At 34.5% G+C, this 16,569-nt stretch overlaps 1 long non-coding RNA gene across 1 annotated transcript; it reads left to right on the forward strand.

Moving 5' to 3' along the window:
- The first annotated feature begins 11,811 nt into the window (after positions 1-11,811).
- Positions 11,812-14,030, forward strand: LOC136062080 (uncharacterized). The gene is made up of 2 exons (XR_010623915.1): positions 11,812-12,217; positions 13,382-14,030. It is a non-coding gene; the product is annotated as an uncharacterized LOC136062080 (long non-coding RNA).
- Positions 14,031-16,569: the final 2,539 nt, after the last annotated feature.

Below are 16,569 nucleotides of genomic sequence, written 5' to 3' on the forward strand. Positions count from 1 at the left end.
ACTTGTTAGGTCTATTTGACATTCCTTATAAAATAACCAGCAAATCACTCCTCCCCCTTCCTTTATAAAATAACCAAAGTTTAAAATAGAAAAAACAAAATTTAAACACATGACAAGTTGTAATTGGTGAAACACAAAAAATAAAACAAATTATTTATATTGGAAATTTTTCTCAATATCCAGCCCAAGACCTACTCAAGTTTAACTCATAGGTTTCTAAAAAAAAAAAAAGTTTTATTCATAGGTTTTGGGGGCAATGATACTCTTATATCCACTTTCATGTTTAAAATATTGACTTTTTTTTAATCAATTTTTTTTTTTTAATGTGAACATTTTCCAATTTATGTAAACATGTTTTAAAATATCAATTTTCTTAAGTTTTTTTTTAATTGTTTATCTTTCTTCACATACAATAATTACTATCCACTCTCTTTTTTTATTATGAATAGTGTCAGTATAAATTTACATGATTACTGTAACAACTATATATTTTTACATAATTTTGCATAATTTGATATAGTTGCATTTTGAATTTAATTAATTAATTTTTTTATTTATTATATAAGCTCTTATAACAGTGCTCTTAAGTTAATATTTTCCCTTACCCTTTTTTTTTTTTTTTTTTGGCTAAACTTTAATGTCATTCATACGAAAAAGAGGATACTACAGCTTGGGAGTCTACCACACATGCAAAGAGGATAACCTCAGGTAGATTCTCCTTGTTAAAACACAAGGGTAATGTAGAATTCAAAGCTAACTTTGCAGCATTATGTGCTGCAATATTGCAAGACCTACGGACCCAAAGAAAAGAGCAACTAAGGAAAACTAAAACAGAGTTTAGGATATTAACAATATCATTGCTGATGGCCCAATTAGGCACAGAAAGATTGTCAGACAGTGAATCCATATACATCTTGGAATCGTTCTCAATGTTTACTTGTTTCCACCCTTCACTAGAGGCTAGGTTGACTGCCCATTGGATTGCACTTGCTTCCGCTTGGATGGGGGTGCAGCCATAGTGAGGTTTAGCCCAAACTTTGATCACCTCGCCTAGGGAGTTCCTTGCTACTACTACTAGTGCAGTTCTTGATGGTCCAGTTGTAGCATCCACATTTAGCTTGATGAACCTAGTCAGGGGCGGTTTCCAAACCTAGGATGAAGGTGCACGATCGATGAGCTTGGTTGGCAGCCTGGATTATAGTACAGAACTCTGTGCTTCTACCTTGAATCTGCAAGCATGCTTCACAGATGTTAAATTTTTTGCCTTGGAATATAGCTTTGTTTCTTGAGTTCCATATTCGATCTACCACAAAGGTCATTGCTGAAGAAACATACCAACTTTCTACGTCCAAGGTGGTGGTGGTAGGAGGGGGTGCAAGGATGAGCTTGATTATGTCATCGCTGCTCTGTACAATCTGAGAATCAGTTCTGAAACCCCAACAAGACTCAAACCAAACGGCTCTGGCGATTGGGCAAGTAAAAAACAAGTGGCAGATGGACTCAAGCTCATTTCCGCACAAAGCACAGGAGGAGTTAAAGGTTTCAAACCTTTGGTTCAAGATGTCTCTTGTTGGTAGAGAGTTTGTTGCCATCCTCTATAGTAAAATTCTGATTCTTTCTATGGTTTTGATTTTCCATAAGCCTTTCCATTGAGCCTCATTCAGGGGGTGGTAATATTAAAATTGTAGTTGGCTCTGTAAACTGACTTCATGAAGAATACACCCTTAGCATCAAGAATCCATATCAATTTATCTGGTCTTCTCTGCCAACCCATACGGACAAAAGCGTTGTAACCAATGGGTTCTTGAGCTTTACAGTGTTGGTGAAAGTAGAGAACTTTTGTTCGGTGGAGGAGTTGATAAAGAGGTGGTAGTTGGAAGAGTTTATGTAAGCAAAAGCACATAGTAGGTGAGTAAAGAGCTTAGAGTTTATGTCAGAAATGACAGTTTCACTACCTGAATAATAATAACCAGCTTTAATCCAGGATTGTTGGGTTGAACAGTAGGATTTGAGGGCAGAAAGTGGAGGAAGAAGAGTAGGGTGACAAGTTTGGACGCCATTGAAAAATGATGTGTCATACTTAATGCTTTCGACCATGTGTCAAAGCGTAGCTATTTAGCTAGGAGTAATTCTTAGATACTCACAAAGTATAGAGAATGGTGTTATTTTCTCTCACATTTATGATGAGGTCCGCTTATTAAATTCATGATAGGATCCATCATGAATGTGAGAGAAGGGAGCACAATTCCTCTGTACTCCAGGAGTATCTAAGAATTTCCTTTAGCTAAAAATAAACAAGACGACTTAGACCACAAGGATAAAGAGGCAACTTAGTTCGGCCCAGAGCTGGCGTAGAAGTGGGTTTCACGCTAGCTAATGAGAAGGTGCCACATCATCATCTTAACAAATCCCCAATTTCTCACAAAAAAAAAAAAAAAATTTACTGTTTGCCAGACTTGCTAGCCGACGAAAATAGCCAAATACCACATTTTGGCAAAATTTGTGACAAACTAGCACTGTTTCAGAAATATTTAGCAATCTACCACTTTTTAGTACTCGAGTTTCACAAAATCAAGTTCTAAATAGTATTGAGTTCCTAGGTGAGTCGCAAGCGTGGCACTACTGACTTGGAATTTGTACAATTAAAAAGGTAATATGGTATTCGATATTACGGAAATCGAGTACTTCTTTATAGTACTTTTTTGTTTTTTGTTTTTGTTTTTTTTTTTTTTTTTCCCTTTTTCTACTTTTTGTTTCGTACAAAACTTTTACTTATTTTTTGTTTCGTACAAAACTTTTACTTATTTCATCTTTAATTGCTTGTGATCGTTGTGTTCACCAAACTAAGTACAATGTCTGGACTTGAAAATGTTTATGTGCAAGTAACTGGAGTTGTAGTTAGCTAAGCACAAAGTAACTGGAGTTGCTTGCTCACTCACTCACGCAGTTCTTCAAGGCTGCACTTAGTCCTCACTTTCTTTGGGACTTCACTTCTTGCTCATTGGCCGAATGTCCTCTCTTTTTATTTCTTCATCTTTTTCTTCTTTTCTTCCTTTCACACTCTTGACATCAAATAACAATAAATGCAACTCACTTGCTTTGACTTTGCTTTAGCCACTTTCTTTTTCCTTCAACTCTCCTTTAGGCCGAATAGCCTTAATACATCAGCCCCTTTCTTTTCTTCTTTTTCTCCTTAGCGTGTCTAACACACCTAAGTCACTACCCAAGAAGAAAATAGACTGACTTTTGTGGCTTGTCCAACCACCTCTTTAATGAGGTGTTTTATCAAGCCTGGGTTGGACCCACGGTGCTATGATGCACCTAACATGGTGGACACAACGATCACAAGCAGTTGAAGATGAAATAAGTAAAAGTTTTGTACAAAAAAAAAAGTAGAAAAAAAGAAAAGAAAAACAAGGTACTTGACTTTGTTAAGCTTGAGTACTATAAAGAAGTACTCGATTTCTGCAATATCGAGTACCACATTGTTTTTTTAATCCCTCAAATTCCAGGTCAGCATTACCATACTGGCGACTCACCTAAGAACTCGAGTTCACTGAACTCGAGTACTATTTAGGACTTGATTTTCTGAAACTCAAGTACTAAGAAAGTAGTAAATTGCTAAATATTTCCAAAACAGTGCTAGTTTGCCACAAATTTTGCCAAAACGTGATATTTGTCAAAACATTTTGCCTATTTGCCAAAACATGCTAGCCAGCCTTCTCACTTCATAGTTATGATGTTTCCATGGTGTTAGAGGCGAAGACACCCACTTTAACTTTATTTACAGACATGTAAATGATGTTTTGATTTAGAATGAAAAATAACTTTAGTTATTCTAGAAGCAAAAGTGAAACTCATATCTCAATAATTTTATATTGGGAATTTGTTAAAATGATGATGTGGTGCCTCCTTATTGGCTGGTGTAAAACCCACCTTTTACACCAGCTCTGGACTAAATTTAAGCTCCAAGGAAAAAAGGAATGCTCTACAATGGCTTGTTCTAGATTTCATTGAAGAATAACAATTCTTTACGGACTTAGGAAACATATAAAATTCTAACTCATGACATAGCATCTTCAAGTTTTTGCTGCATTTTTCACCCAGTTGATTGTGCATTAACAAAAGGATAAATATGTTACCCACATTTTTTGAATTAAAATTGTGAGTTAAACAGATAATTTCAATTTTGAAATTGTGAGTTAAAGACACAATTTCAATTAAAAAATAAGTGTGTAACGGTGTGTGTAAAACATGATAATTGATTAGTATATCTCTTTTATTATATAATAAGAGAAATGTTACATACATAACAAATTTTACACCAATTTACATTATTTTATTATTAACCATTAACAACTTGTCACATTAAACTTGTGTGAAATTTATTGTCAATTTTGGCGTACCTTTAAACTTATTGATATAATAATGTGGACACATGATCATCTATTAAAGCATGTCAAGGATATATTAAAATTGTGAGTTATAAACATTATTTCAGTTTTGAAATCGTGTCTTAAACTCATGATTTCAGTTAAAAAAATAGGTGTGTAATAGGGGGTGTGTGTGTGTGTAATATGATAATTTATTACTATATCTTTTTCCTATATAATAAGAGTAATGTTACATAAACAACAAATTTCACATCAACTTACACTACTTCATTATCCACTATTAACAACTTGCCACATTAAACATGTGTGAAATTTGGATTTAGATCTTCTAGATTTTCTAGGATACTTTACCAATAGATTTCTTTAAATTCTAACCACTCTTTAATGATTTAATGATTTAATGATCTAGATTTTGCCATATCAACATTCTACTAATAATATTCTTAAAATAATAAAATAACGTTGCAAACAAAACAATTAAGAATATTGTTATTGGAATGCTAACGTAGCAAAATCTAACATTGCAAACAAAATAATTAAGAATATTGTTAGTGGAATGCTGACGTGGTAGAGATTAACTCATTAAAGAATGGTTAGAATTTACGGAAATCTATTTGGTAAAGTACCATAAGAAATCTAGAAGATCTGAATCCGTGAAATTTGTTGTCAATTTTAGTGTGCTTGCAAACTTATTAATATATATATATATATATATTTTTTTTTTTGAGAAACAAGACTTATTGATATAATAATGTGAACACATGACCATCTATTAAAGCATATCAAGGATTTATTATCAAAAAAAGAAAAAAGAAAAAAAACTTGTCAAGGATTTAGGATACTTATATCCATAAGCTCAACTTGATGTTAATTTGATGACAATAAATTGGAACTTGTGATTTTGACAAGCTAACATGATAGTGATTTAGTGAGTATGAATCATATGATGCCAATTGGTGTCACCTCATCCACATAAAAAGGTAAAGATAGAGAGGAGTGAGGAGCAGTGGGTGGCGGTGACGATAATAAATAATTAATAATGTTTGAAAATTTTCTTTTCGAGTGGTTGGTAGAAGAGAATACCTTCTATCCGGAGTTGGCGTAAAGCACCTCTTTTGTGCCACCAATAATAAAGCGCCACCTCAGCCAATAACTTAAAATTTAATACATCTTATTACACATGATTATAACCCACATAATATCTCAAAATTTTTCCCAAACTCAAACATGTTCTTCTCTCTGATCCTTCTCATCTCTTTTTCTCTCTTCATCTCATCAAAACCCGGCGACAGTCTTCTCCCTGCACCCACACCACCTCTGATTTGCCATCAGCCAATGATGATGCTCCAACAACTGGTTGTGTATTTCAGCCACCCACCTTTGTTTATTAGATTAGGTAAAATTTTTATATCCTTTTCTTTAATTGAATTTTTCCCCTTCCTTGCTATAGATCTCTAGTAACTGTAGTTGGGTATAGGCCTTTCTCATTTCGATTTCTCTCTCTAATGTCTTTTATTTATTTTCGCTGAAACTCTTTAGGTCTTGTTTTGTTTTAGTTTTGATCCTTTTGATAACTGGGTTTTATTATGGACTGTAAAGCTTGATAATTTTTCTTGGGTTTGAAAATTGGGGTTGTTGGGTATGGCCGAATGTGTTGTGATTGAATGGAAAGTTATTCTTTGTTTCTCGCAACAGGGAGCACCAATTGGACAAAAACAAAAAATCAAGGAAAGAATTTTTTTTTGCATATGGCGTTAAATTCAACAGAAAACTTACATCAGGCATCAAATCAATCATGTCTTCCAAAGATGGTGGTTGAACTTTTATTTAACATTTGATCAGCATATAACTTAAAAATAAAAGATTTTGTCAATGTTTTGAAATTTGGAATTTATTTTTAGTAATTTTGTCAACTGCAAGTCACTTTCCCTTTAATCACAGCACATTCAGCCATACCCAACAACCCCAATTTTCAAACCCAAGAAAAATTATCAAGCTTTACCATCCATAATAAAATCAATTATCAAAAGGATCGACACTAAAACAAAACAAGACCTAAAGGGTTTCAACGAAAATAAATAAAAGACATTAGGGAGAGAAATCGAAATGAGAAAGGCCATACCCAACACAGTTACCAGAGATCTATAGCAAGGAAAGGGGAAAAATTCAATTAAAGAAAGGGATATCAAAATTTTACCTGATCTTATTAGGACATATGTGACTTGATGTTAGGAACATATGTCAAATTAGAATTGGCTAATCCTTTGACAAAACGCACTTTACTTGTAATTTGGTGGATCTAGATTGTGTTTAATACTTCAAAGAACAAGGCTTCAAGTTCAAGTGTTAAAACCATGCAAATCTGTCCAAGAAACAAGTGAAGAAGTGCTGGATTTTAAAGTTCGACAGCTAATATCTATCGAGGTTTAAAAAGCTACTGAAGCCCGATGCTTGATAACTAGCTCGATAGATACCCTATCTGTCGAGATTTATGAAATTCAATTTTTCAGAGCTGATTTCCATCCAATCCATTTGTATATGTTTGGGCTTACTTTTCTCATAACCCTAAACATATATAAGGATTATTTTAAGGGCCGTCAAAGGTTGCGCAAGTGTGAAGCAAAATTTTATTCATCCAAATTGTGATCGGAGACTGAATTTGCCCTAATTCATCTTTCTTTTGAAGAAGTTGTTGTGTTTGTACACCGTAGGGTTTTGTGATTAAGGAGCTTCATGATCTTCATCATGTGATAAACTAAAGAACTTTGCAGCCAACATCTTTCTCAAGTTGGTGATTAAGTCGAGTACTTTGATTCATGCATCTATTGGGGTAAGGGTTTAACTATAAGTTGGTATAAGGTACTGAAATTCCTTTACCTGTAACCGCTTATTTTGATAATAGTGGATTCTCGAGAGTGATGACCTTAAAATCACTCGATGGGGTTTTTGTCGTTAGGTTTTCTCCATTCGTAAACAAATCATCGTATCAATTTAATTTCCATTGCATTTAGTTTATTGGTGATTTGTTTGTATTACCACGCGTTTTGCATGTTAATTGAATTAATTAATTAACTTGGCTAAATTAATTAGTTAATTTATCATAAGGAGTCAATACATTCTTGGCCTATCAGATCTAATAAACAAAGGTGGGTGGCTAAAATGCACAACTAGTTGTGGAGCATCATCATTGGCTGATGACAAATCGGAGGTGGTGTGGGTGCAGGGAGAAGACTATCGCTAGGTTTTGATGAGATGAAGAGAGAAAAAGAGATGAGAGGGATCAAAGAGAAGAATGTGTTTGAGTTTGGGAAAAAATTCAGGATACTATGTGGGTTATAATCGTGTGTAATAAGATGTGTTAAATTTTAAGTTGTTGGCTAAGGTGGCGTTTTATTATTGGTGGCGCAAAAGAGGTGCTTTATGCCAGCTCCGGACAAAAGGTATTCTCTTGGTAGAATAGGTATTATATTATTTAAGCAATATATTTTACTTTACAAAACATTTCCATAGTAACTCTGGCTACTTGTATGGTTCTTTGTATTTATCAAATATATGATTTTCACTATTATGGTCATGTCATTAGACTATAATATTATGGTCCATGTTCAAATTAGTTGAATCTTCTTAGATAAATCCAACCGAGTCTGGCAACAGGGAATTGTATGGACAATGACAACTTACGATTAAAATTAATGTGTTCAGCCAAAATCAAAGATTATTACATCAAAAAGAATCATTCAATTGAGCCTGCATTTCAGCATTTGTTTGACTTATTAGTTATTTTTCACATTCCCAACTTTCATGATTTATTATAATAGAGCATATGTGCGCGTTGGGTGCGCATTTTGACTTAAATAAAGGTATGAAATTCCACAATACAAAGTTACAGGTTACACTTTAGTTATGAACTTTTTTTTTTTTTGATAATTTGATAATTAAAGAAAGAAAATTTGCATTTTAGAGGTCTTTGTTGACAAGTGACAAGTCTCTTGGCCACTCAAATTATGGCTCTTGAAAATGAGAAAGAAGTTTTGTAAATCGGGAGAAGGAATCAACTATTAGGTAGGGATGACAAAAACAAAGATTATTACATCAAAAAGAATCATTCAATTAAGCCTGCATTTCAGCATTTGTTTGACTTATTAGTTATTTTTCACATTGTTAGGTTCTAAAGATCTAGAAATTTATGTATTTAAAACTCTAATGTATAATGTTGGCAAACCATGATCAAAATAGGTTGTTTAGTCTTGTTTAGGCTTGCTCAAAGTTATGTCTTTTATGTAAAGTTGGAATCGAGTTGATGTAGAATTCACTATGCATTTCGGCCTGGCTCGATTGATCAAAGCTTAGGCTCGATCACTCGAAAATCGGGCAGAATGCGTTTTTACTGCATAATTCCAACTTAGCCCTAACTCCTAAAATGTTTAGGGTTTTATGTTTTTGCCCTAGGTATATAAGGCAAACCCTAGCCACATTTTAGAGGTTACTTATACTGCTATTTGTGTGAATCTCTTGTGAGATCTATGAGGAGCATTCCTTCACACATGCTTAAGATTATCAAGAAGGAGATTTCATTGATAGCTTGATGATCATTCAGTTGCTGCCATAAGAACTTAAAGATACACAAGCGGGAGTGCTTGTACTTGCTGGAGAATCCAAGAAAGAAGGAGTCCGTGGTCTTGGAACTTGCACGTGGTCGTGTCAGTAAGTTTCTACTGGTGGGTAGTAATAGAATGTTAGTGGTCTAAATTCTATTGTAAAACTTCAATTTTTATTAGTGGATTCAAGTTTACCTTGGGTATGACTAGGTTAAATCATCTTCAAGTTTTTTACCGGTTTGGTTTTCCTAGGTGATCATATCTTTGTATTTTTTATATTTCCGTTGCTGTATATGATATGATTGTTTGATTGTGATAACCTAGATCTGGAATTTGGACTAAGTAATTACTTGATTAATTATCTAGGTTAATCCGGTTGTGTTTTAAGGGTCTAAAAACATACACACATGCCCAACTTTCATGATTTATTATAATGGAGCATATGTGCGCGTTGGGTGCACATTTTGACTTAAATAAAGGAATGAAATTCCACAATACAAAGTTACAGGTTACATGAGTTATGACTTTTCTTTTTCTTTTTCTTTTTTTGATAATTTGATAATTAAAGAAAGAAAATTTGCATTTTAGAGGCCTTTGTTGACAAGTGACAAGTCTCTTGCCATCAAATTATGGCTCTTGAAAATGAGAAAGAAGTTTTGTAAGTCAGGAGAAGGAATCAATTATTAGATAGGGATGACAATTTTGCCCTACCTGCTTAACTCGCTCCTCCCTGATTCGCCCCGCACAGATTTTTCCTGCCCTGCAATGGTGGTGGGCGGGGATGGGGTAAAATTTTAGCCCCACACCATAGGGCGGGACGAGGATGTGTTTAGACTTTTTAGACCCACCCTGTCCATCCCTCTCTGTTCCCGTCCCGTCCCGCATTGCTAAGGGTTATAATTGTAAATTTTTCATACTCTAAAACCCTACTATTTAAATAAACATGTCAATATTAGCTTATTTTATTCTACCGAATGTGGTCTTTGCCTTTATTTTGTTATGTGTTATATTACGTTTTTTTTTTTTTTTTTGGTGATTGTCTTGTTAAACGCTTGGATATATTATTCAATTTTTTTTTTTTTGTAAAAATTGATTTTATTTTATTGGATAAATTTATTTGTAATTTCAAGTATATTTTTATTAATGAAATAGGTTTCATTAAAAAAGGTGTTCTAGTTGTAAGGCAAATTAACAAAAAGTAGAGTTTTACAGGGTGGGGCGGGACCTCATGGGGCGGGAATGGGGTGAGAAAGTTTTCATCGTTATGCAGGACGGGGCGGGGATAGAGCAAGACAAAACCATGCGGTGTGGGGACAAAGACCTCATCCTTAGCCCCACCCCGCCTCATTGTCATCCCTAATTATAGGCTGTCATTTGGAGAAGGCTGCATTGGCTTTAGACCTTGTGGCTTGGGCTTTGCTAAAAGGCTACACATAAACTTGAGAGTGGCCCAATCTATCCCCAAATCCTACCTAAATGGCACAAAATTGTCATCCACTGCTGCATTAAGGTCCATTTGGATACCGCTTATTTTGCCGAAAACTGAAAACACTGTAACAAAAATAATTTTTAAATGTGTAAATAGTGCCATGGGACCCATTTTCTATGAAAGTTTTTTTGAAAAAATATGTTGGTAGGTCCCGTGAACAGTGCATGAGACCCACTGGAAACACTAAAATCCTGCTGAAACACGCTTTAAAAAAAAAAGGAAAAAAAGAAAAGAAAAAGGAAAACGCAGACGCAGGATAGTACTTTTCAGCACTATCAATTGAATCAATTGATTTTCTATTTTGTTCCCTCTAGGTTGGACAATTTTGTTGGGTTTGGGTTATGGATAAACAACCCTAATTCTACCATTTTTCTCCTTTATTTATTTATTTATATAGCTTATTCTTCAATCCTACCATTCATCGTTAGTAAATAGTCATTCCTTTCAATTATCAACAACACAAAATCAGAGCTTTAATTTCACGTGCACATGCAGGGACGGACGCAGGATTTTAAGTTAGGGGGGGTCGGAGATAAGCGAAAAAAAAAAAATTCTAAACCAAGAAGCTTGAAAGCTACGATTGCGTTTTCCACTTTTTTTGAATGTCCCTAGAGGAGGTTGGTGCGGACCTTTTTTAATGTAAGCCCATCGAATTTCATCACATTGATTAGCATGATATTCTCATATTTGTTTGCGTGTTCCGGGATCATAATCCAAAGAATCAAGGTCAATTCTTTGAAATTGTGTTTGAGAGATTGGAACATCAACATTTTCCAGAATTGGAACATCGACATTTTCCGGAATTAGAACATCCACATTTTTCGGAATTGGAATAACAACATTAGTTGTTGGCAATTCCACATTGACTTCAGAAGAATTTGAAGTTGAACCTTTTCTTTTGAAAAAATCAAGCATTGTAGTTGATTTTTTTCATGATCTACAAATAAAATAAGAATCACCATTATTTTCTTAAATTTGTGTGACAATTTTCTATAATATATGATTTGTTTTTTTCTTTTTGTTTGTGGTCTGCCTGTATTTATACCTTTGTGTTTGTCTGCTTTTATTTATTTCTTTGTGTTGTCTAATTGTCTCCCTCTTTCTAAAATTGACCCACTAACCCAATGGATCCCACTGGCCACTACCGACACTAATTGACCTTACAGGAAAAAAAAAGGTAAAGTTAAATACTTTAACTTTACCTTTTGTCCCTTGCCCAACCCCCAACTCCACTTGTCCGGTTGTATTATGCCCAACTACCAGTTAACAAAAAAAAAAAAAAAAAAAAATCTCTACAACTACATTCTCTCTCTCTCTCTAGAGAGTCACAAACACAAAGTCCTAGAGACACAGCCAAAAAAAAAAAAAAAAAAACCACAGGCAGCAGTCGCAGCACAGATTCAACATTTCAACTCATTAACTCAGTCAATCACCAACATCAGTTCAGTTCATCAGTAAAAACACAAACATGAAACAACATGAAAAGCACAGTTTCTGTGAATCTCAGATTCTCAGATCATATCACAAAGACACAAACATTTTATATTTATTAAGTATTGAAGGAATACCTGTGAGCGGCGGCAACAAGTGGGTTTGAAGTGGGCGGCAGCAAGTGGGTCTTGCCGGCGTGGGTCTCTGGTAGCACCATAGCAAGATCAACTATACAGATGGGTCTCGCTCTTGCAAGCGTCATAGCAACACGGCGTGGGTGTTGGCGGCAGCGACGGCGTCACAGGGTGGGTCTCTCTCTCTGTCTCGCCTCTGATCTCTCAGTCTCACTTTCCTTTCTTTTCTTTTTTTGTTCTTTTTTGTTCTCAACTCTCAGTCTCCGTTTGGGTTGGTTTTGGACTGCTGAGTTTGTTTTGTTTTGTTTGTTTATTTGTTTGTTTTTTTTTTACTTGGGTCATGGGCTGGCTGGAATCTGATAGGCTCTCAAGTCTCTGTCTCACTTCCTTTCTTTTCTTTTTTGTTCTTTTTTTTCCTTCGTTTTTTTGCTTTCTCCGTTTGAGTTGGTTTTGGACTGCTGAGTTTGTTTGTTTTTTTTGTTTTTTTGTTTTTTTTTTACATGGGTCATGGGCTGACCGAAATCTGATGGGTAGCCAGACAGGGGTTCATATTTTTGGGAGGGGGGCCCGAGCTAAAATTAAGGGGGGGGCCCAAGCTCTTTTTTCTTTTTTTAAAGAAAATTTTAGCTGCTAAATTTTTTTTTTTTTGGGCCCAGGGGGGGCCCAGGCCCCCTTTGCCCCCCTTCTGGGTCCATCCTTGTAGCATATGCATGCGCGCTCACACACAAACACAGATCCACAAATATCCTCTCAAACTTACGTAGGAAAATTAGTTCATAACTTCATATCCTCACTTGCATTATAGCATTAGTTTTAGAAAAATGCCTAATCTGTTTGTTGAGACTTAATTTGTGTTGAGCCACTTGTCAGTCGTTGGAGGACTTTACATGTTAGATGCAAATTTGTTTCTGACAGTTAAGCCTTAAAACTCGATACCATTCCTAAGTAAAACCAATGTCTATCAATACCTTTAGGACTACAGAAGAAATAAAAGCCCAAAATTCAAGAGAGAGAAAGTACGAACAATAAAGAAAAACTTTGATTTATATTCAACGATAAAATAAATAGCATAGGTCCAACAACAAAATGAAAATAGAATAGTGAATGTCTAACAATAAGATAAAACAAAATGACCTTTGAATTGTAATTTGTGGGGTCCGTTGGTGTTGGTTGCTGTCCTCCATGTTCAGAGGTGGCTTTGGCTAAGGTCTTTGTTCTTTGTGAGCTGTTTGTTTGTTTTTTTTTTTGGTTAGAACTGGATATATATGTTAGAATTAATAAATCTGCTACAAAAAGTATTAGCCTTATCAAAAGCTAAAAGAGCACCCACCACAGGCAGTGCTTCAACAAAAACAACAAAAGGAAAACTACGCCTAGACCCCATCCTTGCCAACGCATCCGTGCACTGGTTGGCTTCACGATATGTGTGCTCCATTCGTTTATTGGGGATAGCTTTCAAGAGGTTCCTGCAGTCAGATAAAAGAAGCTTCATTAACATATTTATAGTAACGTTATTTATCAGTTGGACTACGCTCAAAGCATCGATTTCAAATATAAGGCTATTAAGACACAGATCCTTGGCAAGAGTAAGCCCATCTCTTAGGGCCCATAATTCTGCAATGAAGCTGTTGGTGGAGCCGAGGCTTCTGGAAAATTATCCAATCTCCATTATGGTCTTGAATAAGTCCACCTCCTTCTGCCACCCCAGGATTTCCTAGGGCCAAGCCATCAGTGTTAAGTTTGGCCCATCCCTCAGGGGGCCTCCTCCATGTAACTGGGATTATGGATCTAGATATTGGTAGCTTGGTTCTTGTTCCTACTGCAAAAAATTCTGCAACACTTTGGACGCATTTCTCAGCACTTTGTTTGTTAATAATTTTTTTTTCCTGAGCAAAAATAAAAAAGGGTTAAAACAAAATAATGTACGCTAAGGCTCTAGCGGCAAAATAAATGTGAAATAAAACTGTTTTGACTTACTAAGTTACTATAGTTGCAAGTTGAGAAATATCAATAAAACATACGAGTTGTTGGTAGCAAAAACTGTGTAAAATGTGTATCAGCGATAAATTACATAAACCAAAATAAGTTCTTTTGTGATCATTTTAGATTAAATAGGCAAACTTGAGTTTGATGGAGGGTGAGATTGTGTAATGTTGTGAAGGGTTAATAAACTTAAATAATATAATTTCAACTATAATTTAGTTATCTATTAACTATTATTAACATAGATTTGTAAAAGACTAAAAATTTTAATCGTGATGTTCGGGTTGGCTTGTTTACAACTCTACCTGCTAGATGCTACAATTTTAAATCTCTCTTTATCTTACTGCACTTTTACATTTTCCTTGTCTCCTTCAAGATTATCGATAACAATAAGAGATAAAATGTGAAATGAGAAATGAGACAAACATCAGAATGGGAGATGAGAAGAACCAGAGAGCTAGCCTGTTATGCGAAAGTTGTTAGTTCTAAAAATATAAAACAATTAATAATTCGGTGTCTTAATAATATAGAATGACTGTCTTTAATATATCTATAGTACAATTGGGTTCAGCACCAAAACTAACTTCTATGAATGAGCACCAATGACTTTAATAAAGATGACTGTAAATAAGCATAAATATTATTTCTAAGAGTAAAAAAAATTATTTTTTATTTTAACAATCATCAATGAACTTATATTTATATGTCCCACAAAGGCCTCAATATTCAATAGGCAACCACTTGGGAGATTGTTGAATCATCAACCGAACAAATTTCTAGCTGCAAACTGGAGTTGTTTTCGTCATCTTCATCTCTTTTTGTTGAAAATGCAGGCTTTTTAGGAATTTTCACAGCCACAGTTTCATTTTTAGCAATGAGGAAACTTCCAACATTGACGGCCTCTCAATTGCGTTTTCCTGAACACATAAAAGAGCTATGTGCGCATGCATCGAATTAGTTTACATAATGAATTTGTATCATCTAGAGTTGGATTCATAAATTCCATTCCTTCGCCTTCTCTCCATAATATGCCTGAAATATAGAATATTAACCATCACTTCGAAATGCAGAAATAATACTCAGCAAGAGAAAATAAATTCAAGACTTTGATCCACGTTTGTTCTAGCAATGTTTGTTTTAACTTACATACTCTAGGAGGTTTAGATTCTCATCCAAGCCATAATAACAAGCAGTCTTCTTGCCACTTGTGATTTGTAGAAGCAGAACTCCAAAGCTATAAACACTAGATTTAGTAGAGTAGATACCTTTTTGCATGTATTCAGGTGGAATATAACCACTGCATTATTGAATTATGAAGAAAATGGATAATTGATTTACAAGCAATCTTGGGTTATAAATCTTTATAAAGCAGAGTACTTACTAGGTTCCAACAATGTGGCTCATGTTTGCTTCTTTTTCATCTTCCTTGAAAATTCTAGCCATGCCAAAGTCTGAGATCTTAGGCTTCATCTCTTTATCCAGTAAAATGTTACTAGCTTTTAAATCTTGGTGAATTATTATCATTCTTGAATACTCTTGAAGATATAAAAGCCCTAGAGTTACCCCTTCAACAATGTCAATGCGTTTTCCCCAATCCAATAGGTATCATCTGGGTCTATGACAAATTATATAATGAACAATTAGTTATACAATCATGTTGGGGCTAATAGAGCACTAAGATGTGAAACATTGCATTTAACATATATCAGTAACTATAATTGGAAGAGGAAATATATTAGACCAAAGAGGTAGAAATCCAAGCTTTTGTTCAACATGTACTCATAGATTAGCATTTTTTCATCCATTTCAATGCAAAATCCCAAAACTTGCACAAAATTTACATGTAGTAGCTTTGCAGTGAGCATAACCTCATTTTTGAACTCCTCAATTCCTTGTGTAGATGTTTTTGAAAGTTTTTTCTTTTTTTCACAGCTATTTCTTTTCCATTTGCTAATGCACTCTGACAAAACAAAGACACCTATGATTGGTATCTTTCACCTGATAGGAAACTTCAAGACATTGGATGATGATAAAAGAGTAATGCTAGAAACAATGCCAGCGCAATACAGTTTATAGTCTAAGGGGACAAATTTAAGCAAATTTTTTTGCATATATAATTATCAATTAAAAAATAATCATTTTATCCTTTTTATATTATAAATTTGGGAAAGAAAATTACCATTTTAGGTTTCACTTTTTACCATTTTTGTCCATATATTTTGGATCATTTTCATTTTTTTTTTTTTTTTTTTGAGAAGAAGGGTCATTTTCAATTTGATCGATACTTTTTCCTAGCAGTCAATTTGGTCCTTACATTTTCTTAACAGTCATTTTGAAAGTGACCCCAAAATATGGGGACCATATTGACTATTGGGAAAAAGTATTGACCAAATTGAAAATGACCCAAAATGTAGGTATCAAAATGATAATTTTGCCTAAAATATACCATAAGAATGGTTTTATTTTAAAAAATTTTCATATTGGAAACTGGTGGTCCCAATTTTTGGCACTAGAACACGAATAATAATTTATATGCATGA

The sequence above is a fragment of the Quercus suber genome, unplaced genomic scaffold (assembly GCF_002906115.3).
Source record: "Quercus suber isolate HL8 unplaced genomic scaffold, Cork oak 2.0 scaffold_379, whole genome shotgun sequence".
Taxonomy (NCBI): domain Eukaryota; kingdom Viridiplantae; phylum Streptophyta; class Magnoliopsida; order Fagales; family Fagaceae; genus Quercus; species Quercus suber.